Source organism: Balaenoptera musculus, chromosome 8 (assembly GCF_009873245.2).
Source record: "Balaenoptera musculus isolate JJ_BM4_2016_0621 chromosome 8, mBalMus1.pri.v3, whole genome shotgun sequence".
Classification (NCBI taxonomy): Eukaryota; Metazoa; Chordata; class Mammalia; order Artiodactyla; family Balaenopteridae; genus Balaenoptera; species Balaenoptera musculus.
The window spans coordinates 69,616,647-69,628,649 of NC_045792.1; the positions used below are offsets into that span (position 1 = coordinate 69,616,647).

Consider the following 12,003-nt stretch of genomic DNA (forward strand, 5'->3'; position numbering starts at 1 on the left):
TTCTCTAACTTCAGAAATGTTTATGATCTACTCTAAACCACTGAAAAAGAACTCTTAGCTTATCTGTTCCACTTTCCCTCTTTGCTTTTAACTCAAGCAAACTTCTTCCCAGTAATTGCTGCACATTTTCTTTCTTACCAATCCACAAATGAAATTTTTATGGAATAAGTTTTCATAATGTATAGTATATGTATGTGTGTATTTTTCCTCCCAGTTCTCCCAACTAGATTATTGAGAGTAATTCAGTTGATGGCTAGCAATGAAAAAAAATGAATGAATGAACAGCAAATGAACCAGTTTGGAGGATGAGTTGAAATTACAAATACCCAAATTTCTCTTATGCTTTACGTAGGAACAAAGGAAGTCTATGTAAGAAAATATAATCAGGAGAGTAAGCAATCTATGATGAAAATCCTAAACAAACTTGGTCCTGACTTCTTAGTTTATACCTTGTATTATGAGTACTAGGCCTAACACTGATTAGTGTCAATCTGATCTTTTTCTAAAGACCTTCAAGCTGTGTCAATTGCTACAAGTAAACTTTTAAGTGACATACTGATTGAGTAGCTGATGAGGCTAGATTAGTTTTAAGGCAATTTTGTGACATTTTAATTGAGTATATGAAATAACTATGCATCTATTTTATATTAGAAAGTACATATAAGATTCAAAGCATTTACTATGAAGAGTAAAATGCCTACTATTCATAATATTCTTAAAACTCCAAAAACAATTACTGCACATTCTTCTATGTATCCACAAGTAAACATCAACTACACTCAGCACAGTGAAGACAAGGTCTTCATTCTGTGCTTTCATATACAATCAGAAAATCATGATTATTAAACAGAATTTCAAAACTTTTAGAATATCACTTTATTGAGATGATTTTCTTAGCAAAATGTTTAGAAATAAAATCACCAGAAGTTTATAACTTAAAAGAACAGGCAATTGAGTACATTTTCTAAAACTTCACATTGTTTTTGGTTTATAGTAGTTAGCTCTAAAATTGCTGTGTAACGAAAGGAATAAAATCTCCACCTTAATTGCTCTTTAACATTAATTGATTTCATACTATTTTTAAAAAATGCACAAATCAGTTAACATAGGAAACCACATGAGCATTTTTCAAATTAGCAAATCATTAACTTGCTAGTACTGTTTCTACAGACAAATAAATACTGATTAAAGGGTCTAGAAATCTGAGATTAACAGTTAAATTTACAAATCTGTCACATGCTTTCATGAATATTGCAGTGAAGGAAATATCAAGTGCAAAGAAAAATAATTAAGTTAATTCCAATTTAAACAGTAGTTTTTATGTAGCAGCCCATGTTTCACATAGGATTTAACAGCTAATGCTAAATTTCTCACAATTAATGAGGGGGCTCAGATTTAGTATCCTACAGTGAAAAAAATTAATGTAAGATCAGCTAATCTAATTATGCACAGTTCTAAATAAAAGTATTACAGGCTTTTGAAGTGCTTTGAAACACATTAAAATGCTGATACCTACTTATAATAATCATTCTACAAATAATAAAAATTTAATCTACTAGACTTGATACTAGAAAATAATATGGAGGAAAAAAAGTACAGAAGTATATCTATGTTTTCTTTGAGGAGAAAGAAAAATCTTCTAAAGAGTACTTTATCAAAGAATTAGATAAGTATATCCTTGACTAATTTCTATCAATAATGACAAATGGAGAAATGCATATAAACTTACAGAAAATGATACCAAATGATGTTTCTTATAATACAGGGATCATGTAGAACTTACTTCATTAGCCTCATAAATACTATAGTAAAACCAGGCAAATTATAACTCTTCTGCAAATTTATCAAGAGCTTGCCATTAACAACAAGAGTGTTTTCATAGTTCAGATAATAACAGTACCAATAATGTAATCATTCACATTAAAGACAAAAGAATGAATTTACTGCTGCTTTTTAAAACAGCTAAATACAATTGAAAGTCATAATCCAAAACTCAGAGTGACTTTAGTTCCCCAACAAACGTCCTCTTATTATAAAGTGACTTGGCTCCTTCCAATAGCAATATCTGTGATTGTGGGTTTAGTATAAATTAATCACAACACAAAACCCAAAATGAAAAGTCTCTTAAGAATAATTTCAACTATAAACTGCACCAATGAACAATCGTGCACAATCCTAATTAAACACAACCATGCAGCTGTAAAAATAGACTAAAGCTGTCCAAAGCTATGGGTTGAGTTTAAAGGCTGGTTTGTTAGAGTGTTTTCTTAAGGAAGGCTGGGCCCTCTGTCTTAATCAGCCAATAAATTACTTCCTGCAATTACATTAAATAGAAAATTATTTTCAAATGGGGAGTGTTAATTGAAAATCAAAATTCAGAGGGAAGTTTAGAAATTACACGCTGAATACAATTAGTGAGGAAAGGCTTCACCTCTACTTCATCAACAGTCTTCTGGTGATTCCTCCGGTGACCATTCAGGAAAGCTACCAATTTATAACATCACACACTTTGTCTTTTATTTTGCACCTACAAATACAAATGTGTATCATGTTTGCAAATAAAAGACAGGCTGCCAAAAAAAAAGCAATATTAAATATGACTGTTCATCCTCAGTTCACATCATCATTAAAGGACAAGAAGAGGGGAAAGGTAAGACAATAATACTTAAAAACCAAGGAAGGCATACTCAACTTCAAAATCCCTCCCTTTAGCAAAGGAATTAACATTTTTTTGTTCCAAGAATACTTTTCCATATCATATTTTATTTAATTTCTTGTGTTTCCTTTAGTTCTCAATATGTTGTTAGCAGAAAAAAAGGTGATTCTTTTTCTTTTAGCTAGGTATTGCCCCCCTGTAGACATTTCCTTTTGATAAAATTGTTGGGCTTCTTTCAGGTTTGTTTTTTATTGATGGTTTTGTTGTAGTTTTTTGTTTCAGATGGTGATTTTGTTGCATTTTTTAAAGGAAAATGTGCATAAATTCTTTTTAATGCAGTTTTAAATGCCTTAGATTTACTGATTATTAGATTCAATTTACTGATTATTTTTTGCACAATTATTTGTTATAGAATCCTTCAATTTACTGATTACTTCCTCATTCATTTCACTCCTTTACTTTAGCTTTCCCTTTTACTAGACCAACTAAACTGTATTCTAGAAGTTGCAAAGATACTTGACTTTTGGTAATACCTTTACTATAGTCATTGCACCATGGCTACTCTCCTATAGAAACTCATAAATCAAATATACACTTGCTTTAATGATTTAAAATCTCACATGGGATGCTTACTTTTATTTTTAATCCTCATGTTAGTAATTTTTCATTACAAAAACTTTCACTCCCAGTGTATTAGAACAGTATCTTACTTTAGCTGCTGGCATATACAACTAATAAGCAAAAGAATTCAAATCCTTGTGAAAACGGTCAATTTCTATGTGACTTAACTTTGTTTTATTTTTGCACTATTATAACTTAAAAATCATTCAAATGAATTGTTTTTTTAATTTGTATTAAAAAAAATATCTCCCTAGTTATACCCCTTGAAAACAGGGGTTTATAATGGAAGTGCTGACACAACCCTAACTAAAGCAGCGCAAATGTTGCCGCTATAATACACAAAATCAAGTTCTATTATTCTAAACTATCCTCGCTCATGGGATTTTTCTTTACTGTGCTCCCAGCCAAACTGCTGAAGCATGAAAAATTTAAATGCAATCAAATGCGCCCAATTCTACTTTACTAGAACAAGTGTCTACAGTGGTACAATCTTAAAAGGAGATGCAACAGATTTGTTTGGTGTTTTTTTTAACTGTTTATTTATAATACAGTGCATTGGAGATAAAATAAAAGAGGAAATTACACTCACATGGTACCAGTGTATTGACTACACAGAGTACATTATAATCAGAGAGAAAAACTACATTGTCAACTTATCACATTGGTTAAACAAGATGGTTTTCTGGGGCATAGCTATTATCAAGTAAAACCTCCAAAGAGAATAACATATCTTTGGACACATAAAACTAAATTCCCATCATGTGTTCCCGAGTTTGAAATGTCTCTGCCCAGCAGATCAAGTGAATTCCCAGGATGCCAGCCATTGGGAAGAACTTCAGGGCTTAGGACTTTTGAAAATGAGATTGTAGGAGATAAAAGCTCCAGTAAGTGATAAAGTTTTCTAGGAAGCCAGTAGTAGTACCTCTAGGAAGATTATAATTATTTTACTCCAAAACCCCAGTATAAAATCTGAATGTTTAGACCATTACCAATCTACTCAGACAGTAAATTTCCTTTATGTTCTTTAACAAGAAATCAAGATTAGCTGGCCCAAGACTTGATAAAATGATGAGGACTGGATATCTACACATTAAGTCCTCTATCTCAGAAAAACCTTATTTTCTAGAACTTTAAATCTTTCTTATTTGATGGTGCTATTTAAAAAAGAAAAAACAGTTATTTTTATGTCTAAAAGTTAGGATTTTTTAAAACAACTTTCTCATAAAGCATAGTCACTTGAAATTACTTTTTTTTTTCTTTACCATTGCTTGGAAAGAATTCACCTCAAAACTATCATTTGGGACTGACATGATTATCCAAAGGAGCCACTGAATTTATTACAACAATATTTTTAACCTGTTTTTTTAAAATGTTTTCATTACTTCTGAGATTATTATCAAATGGCATTCACTTTTTAGGTGTGCTACATTTACTCAAAAGAAGCCCTGTTTTTAACATAAAGCAACATTTTAATAGTTGGTTTACTTAAAGAAAAAATTAAAATTTCAGGCCAACATTCACATTTCTTTTTGCAACTCAGCCCCAGGCTACCAAGGTAGACTTATTTCAGTCAGGTAGTTCACTGTTAATTTAATGCTGCAATTGATCTGATACTGAGAAATAAACAAATAATTTTCCAAAAATATAACACAGTGCCTCTCATTTTAAGGAGCATGAGTAACAGATATGTTCAGCTGCCAAAACGCACAATACCCAGGAACCCCTACAAAGGATGCCAGGCCACCCAGCCTAGGGCAAAGAATGATTTAAAAACCCTCTTCCTGTACCTCTAATTCCCACGTTGAAGTATTGGGGGGAGGGTGGACAGGCCGGGGGAGGGACCCTTATTTCAGACATTAAAATGAAGATAACCCTTTTAAAACTTTTCCCGCTTCATTCAGGTAAAGCCTGAGGGTTGTTATTGATTCTTGTACTGTTTTATCCAGCGCTACCGCCTGTCCCTCACTCCACCTCCAATCTTCCCTAGGCTTCTGCCAGGTTTTTCTCTCTCTTCCAACTCTTTAATAAGCAAATGAGAAAATTCCATGAAAAAGAAGCTTATAAGCTTTCAGAGTTACCTTGCAGAGTTATAAACCTATCTTTTAAAGTCTGTAGTGGCTCTTTCAGAGCATATATGGTAACATATACAGACAATATCTGTTAGAAGAAAACTCACTGATTTGAGTTAGTTGTCAAATCAATAGTGATGAGGCAAATGAAATACGCTGAAGCCCTTGAAGTATGTCTAAGAAAGGGCTTAAATTAATGGATTTTGACTTATTTAAGGCTTCTAATTTTTCACACCAAAGCTCCAAAACTGTATTCAAAGGCCTTCTGAGGTTCTTACAAAACAGGGACTACCTGGAACAGATTCTTCTCAAGTCATCAAAGTTTGTGTTTCTAGAGTTTATATTTAGCTGACAATATTGCTGTCACTTTATATAGCTTAAGACTGTTCTTTGGACTAGAGCTCATATGTCTTGGAATGCTTTGACTCATGAATTGTTTCTCCTGATAATGTTACATCACGTAACCATCTCTGTCTAATTGGTTAGTATCTGCTGGAGGAGGCAGGCAACCAGCCTAATGACTAGCCTGCCTGACTGACTGCCTATGGAAAACCTATAATTATTACATGTGTCTCTGAGTATCCAGTTTCTTCCTGGGATCAAAACAACTTGCCTTCATGTAACCTCTATCTATACTTTTTGCTTGATAGAAACAATACTGAATTTTTCTCAAAGCTTATCTACCAGTAACTTGTTGAGATCTTTGCTTTGGAAAGCCAGGCCCAGAATATATAAATAAAATCAGTCACCTAACAATAAGAGCAAAACCAAACAATGGCTACTATAAATACACACTAACTAAGAGGATTTTAATCAAGCACAATGACTTTATAACTCAAATGAAAGACTTCTATGTGGCTTGAGTGAAAGAAAGCTGTCTAAAATAATAGCAGAATGAATTTATTGATATACATTCACTTTGAATCTCCTCTTCACATGAAATGAGAACCATAATATTTAAAGTGAATACCAAACATGTCTTTGTCAGCTTAAAACCAATCCACAAATATGGAAGCCCAATATGGATATCTTATCCAATTACCAATAAATATTATAAACCAGAACAATAACTTCTCAGAGAGAAAGGGTAGGTAGGAAGCTGTCACTATACTTTTCCATTCTCACTTCTATTTTCACTTTTTAATATTGCCAGAAAAAAGAGAAAAATGAAAATTTGTACTATATGGATAGTTTCAAAAAATGAAAGCTCACACATAGTGCCAGTGAGCAAAATTATATAAAGAAGCTAATCTCTGAGGTTCTCCTTTAGCTAAAGCAAGCCAGCAATTTCTCTCTTTCATGTAATGAAATAAGGTATAAATTTCAGGTTCTTATCAAATAAGAGGAGGAGGACCAGGAAGAAGAGGAATGGGGAGGGGAACAGGAGAGGGTGGGGAAGGAGAGGAGAAGGGGGAGGGACGAAGGGGAAAGGGAAAAGAGAAACAACCGTGGCTTTGCAGTTCATTTTCAGTTTGTCTACTTAATGAAAACCTCATTGTACAACCCTGAAAACCATTTCCAGCAGGCAAAGTATTTCTGATTCAGCAGAGGTTACACAAGCATCAAAGCAGTTAAATATAGGTGCCAAGCCACATTGCCAGGAGCTCTTAGTACTGTGAGTTAGTGTTACCTGACAGCTTAGTGAATATAAAATTACTTGTTTCTCCAAATGAAGACAATCAAACTGTCACCTTCCATTGTAATAATGCACAACTAGTGATCAGCAAAGTGCAAACATAATTACCACGAAGAAAACAAAAAATCAAATCTAAATCTCTCTACAGAGTAAACACATCTATCTGGCTTCCCCCAAAAAGGAGTGCATTTCAGTGTTGAATGCTGTGATGCAATCTTTGTTATTTAACAAGACGTATTAGTCTTACAGTAAATTAATATGGAAAACAACAAGAAAGACCAATTAACAAAAAGTGAATACAAATACCAATAAGAGTACTACAACTTTCCAGAGTATAAGGCCTACAAATTGTATCACTGCCATTTGACCTGATAATGTTAAGTGTATGTCAGCAGCACCACCATTATAAAAACTACGCTTTCAGAGACTTCTTTCTAGCCTAGAAACCTTTCAGCAGGTCGAAAAAGACAGGTATTATCCAAGCTCAAAAGCTTTTGTCTTAACTTTTCCTTAAAAGAAAAAAGTTATGCCTTATTGTCTTCTAAAGTGACCTGTATTTTTGAGGTTGAAAATTCACCTCACAAAATTGATTTATTATCTCTATCCAAGTTTAGAAAAATAACCAAGCATAGGGTACATGTCCACAACTTTTATTACTGAGACACTCAGCATCTGGAATTCCTATCCAAATGTGGTGGCCAGATTGGGCCACTATGAAAGTGATTTCAGTAACCCATAGCTGGGTTAGTATTAAAGCCCTGAAAATTTGACATGTTTTTCCCATACCCTGAAGATTTCTAAGTAATCTATATAAATATAGATGTTGCTCCAATCAAACTGCTTTCTTAAAAGCTCTCTTACTAAAGTGATTTTATATCTATTTAACTCAAAATTTAAAACACTCAGATTTACATCATTCCTTCCAATATGGCAAAAACTATCTTTCCCATTTCAAAACACTCCTAACATAGGGGTTTTCTTCTTTCACCAATAATGTCTTCCTTTTCATTAAAATATGCTCAACATTGCTAATTATTAGAAAAATGCATATCAAAACTACAACGAGGTATCACCTCACACTGGTCAGAATGGTCATCATCAAAACGTCTACAAATAATAAATGCTGGAGAGGGTGTGGAGAAAAGGGAACCCTCCTACGCTATTGGTAGAAATGTAAATTGGTGCAGCCACTATGGAGAACAGGATGGAGGTTCCTTAAAAAAGTAAAAATAGGGCTTCCCTGGTGGCGCAGTGGTTGAGAATCTGCCTGCCATTGCAGGGGACACAGGTTCGAGCCCTGGTCTGGGAAGATCCCACATGCCACGGAGCAACTAGGCCCGTGAGCCACAATTACTGAGCCTGCGCGTCTGGAGCCTGTGCTCCTCAACAAGAAAGGCCGTGATAATGAGAGGCCCCCGCACCGCGATGAAGAGTGGCCCCCACTTGCCGCAACTAGAGAAAGCCCTTGCACAGAAACGAAGACCCAACACAGCCATAAATAAATAAATAAATAAACCCAAAGTTTAAAAAAAAAAAAAATAGAGCTACCATACGATGCAGCAATCCCACTCCTGGGTATATATCCAGAAAAGACAAAGACTCTAATTCAAAAAGATACATGCACCACAATGTTCATTGCAGCACTATTTATAATAGCCAAGACATGAAAGCAACCTAAATGTCCATCAACAGATGAATGGCTAAAGAAGATGTGGTACATATATACAATGGAATATTACTCAGCCATAAAAAAGAATGAAATAATGCCATTTGCAGCAACATGGATGGACTTGGAGATTATCATACTAAGTGAAGTTAAGTCAGACAGAGAAAGACAAATATCATATAATATCACTTATATGTCAAATCTAAAAAAATGATATAAATGAACTTATTTACAAAGCAGAAATATATATTTCAATAAAAAAATTTTAAAAATAATGTCCCCCTTTTTATCAGAAAAGTATATCTTACAGATAATGCCTGATATTCCATTTTTACCTGATATCTCTATTCTAAATGATTTCATTTATAATCCTCTAACTCAAAAATGGATCAGTTGAAGGAGAAGGGGTAGCACAGCAAAGAGTGAAAGTGCAATGAATTAGGGACCATCAACAACATAAGATTCCCTGAGCTTGAATCTCAGCATTTAAATTCAGACATCTGCAATCAGATAGATCATTCCTTTGAAGGATGCTTTCTCATCCTTTATAAACCTGAAGTGGCCAGTCAATCTTACATTGCATTCCTATTCCACCATTCCTCCATTTTATTAGGAAAGAGTGGAGGAAAGGGTGAGATGAAGGTACTGGGTTGACTTTGTGGCAAAATCAAAAGCAGAATAAGGACAGGAGAAACAAGAGAAGGGGAAAGTCTAAAGTCTAGTGCAAGTTTTACTGTGATTTGAAATAAATTTCATATCACTAAGAGAAGTCTGCATGTGAGGAATAAGATAGTTTTAAATGAAAGATCTTTTTCCTTCACCTTGCCGAAAAAGTTTTTTCCCCAAAGGACCTTACTTATAAGCTTAACACAATAAAAACCTCCCTACAAGGGGGGGGTGGGGGGGGTGGGGGGTGGCAATCAGTATTTTTTTAACTTCAATGATGAGTAATTTAATATGTTCCTAAAATTATGATCCTACAGAATATTCCTTACAATACAGTAATAATAAAAAGTGTCCACCAAAAGAGAAAAGGAAACCTATTGTCAGAAAATGTCTTCCAGACCCAGGGAGATAAATGCTTGTGTAAATATTATCAAAAGCTTATAGCAAGTGGAAGAACAACAGAAACCATTAATAGATTTTGGGTTTTTTTTTTTTAAGTTTATTCTATATGTTCCATGAAGATAGGGATTATGTCTGTCTTGTTCATTACTGGGTCCTCAGTGAGCAGCATAGTGTACAACACATCGTAGATAATTGATAATGTTGGGGAAAAAAGAGTGAGGAAAAATTAGGGAGGGAGAGATGAGCAAATAGCTTATTTTTTTAAATTAAGGTGAATAGATAATCATAGAAAATGCCACTCACATGTTAATGCTGCCAACCTAAACATTATTCTTTCTCTATATTCTTTTTACCAAAATCTCATTCCTTAACATCTAAATCATTATTTTTATATCTAGATCCCCAACAATGAGCTCTCTTTCACTTCCCTGAAATACAACAGTCCTCAAATGACTGCTAGAAAAGTACATCAAGATTATACCAAGATGTACTTTGCTATGTCATACTCAACAAGACAAAAGTGGATTCATCATTTTCCTCAACACCCTCCCTCATCCATTCACACCCAGAGGAGCATCATGCTCAGCATGATCCAAGTTCAAAACACGAACACTATATATCCATCTCCTCTTTTTTATCCTTGCTCCTCATTGCAAGCCTGTCATTAAGCTCCATCAACACTTTCTTAATAATGTTTTCACGCTCACACCTTCTTACCACACTCATAATCACCTTAGTACAGGGCTTTATTACACTTCATACCTAGACTCTTGCAACAGACTGTAAACTGATTTCCCTAATTTCAGTATCTCCAACTCCAAATCAATCTTACTGCCACTCCTACTATCAGGCCACTCTCTTGCTCGAGAAAAATCAGTGGCTCTCCCCTGATGACAGAAAAAGTCCGAACTCCTGACTATGGCATTCAAGGCCCTCCATCCAGATCCAATCAATCTTTCTAAACTTATCTTCTAGTAGTCTACACTTTAACCTTCTACTCTACTAGACTGATACACTTGGACTTCACTTATTGCTGCCTCCCAGACTTTGCTCTGCCTGTCTCTCCCTATTTCCCTTGCCTTCCTTTCTTATCACTAGGAAACCAATTGAGCCTATTCCAGGTAACTAGATCCACACTTCTAATCACTTGTAATAAGTGCTCTGAAATTTTATTTTTTATATAACTTATTCAACACAATGCATACTATCTTACACAATTTTTTAAATATACGCTATAATTATATGTTTATATGTAATCCCAACCAGATTATAAACTTTTCAAGGGCAAGAACAAAATACTAGGTTTCTCTGTATTCCCACAGCACCTAGTACAATATTTTGCACAAAGAAAACACTCAAATAAATATTTGCCTAATTACTTAAATTTTATTAAATGAATAGGCAGAAATAAAATTAGGATATTACACTTAACCAGAGGATTTAAAGTAAAACTTCTAGATCTCTGTGCATAACTTGGTTTTTCAGGGCTGTCTCCTCTTCCCCCACCCTCTGGCCAATTAAATTCATTTCATACTTTAAATGTTTTACATATTCTATGGCAAAAAACAAAAACAACAAATCATCAATCTATGTTGTTAGAAACATTCAAAAGATGGATAGATGGACAGACAGACGAACAGCTATGGATGGATGGATAGATGTTGGAGAGACAGTTGAAAAGATACAGAAATAGTATTTGCTAGACGTTTAGGAAGTACCAATCCCTATGCTGAGCACTGCTACATGTATTATCTCACTTAGTTCTCAAAACAAATATAGGAGTTAGATAATGTACATTATCCCTCTTTTACAGAAAAGGAAACCAAGGCACAAAATTTTTTATTTAAAGAAAAATATTAAGACTTGCCTAAGGTCATATCTAATAAATAAAGAAGGCAGAATTTGAACTCAGATGGTCTAAGTCCAGGGCAGATGCTATTACAATTAAAGGTAACTGATAGTAAATCTAAATTAAATGAATTAACTATTTTCAATTATCAATTGAATTTTTCTTTATTAGTTCATATACTTCCTATAGAATTTTATTTTAAATATTCTGGTTAGATATACTAGATACTCATTTAATCCAAGTGTCAAGGAATTTTCTGTCTTTATTTTTCCCTTTTTCCTTCCTTTCTACTTCTAGGATTTGAGGTATTTAATTACTGGTTAACAACTATAAAAGGAGAGGGGGAAGCAGAAAGGAGAACAGGTGACCTTCTAACCAATCCATTTGACTCTCTGACAGTTTGACAACGAAATTGGTTACAGAAGTAGTTAAATCTAT

At 34.0% G+C, this 12,003-nt stretch overlaps 1 protein-coding gene across 13 annotated transcripts in view; it reads right to left on the reverse strand.

Moving 5' to 3' along the window:
- SOX6 (SRY-box transcription factor 6) overlaps window positions 1–12,003 on the reverse strand; it is a 621,895-nt gene that overhangs the window by 386,868 nt on the left and 223,024 nt on the right. The window lies entirely within an intron of this gene.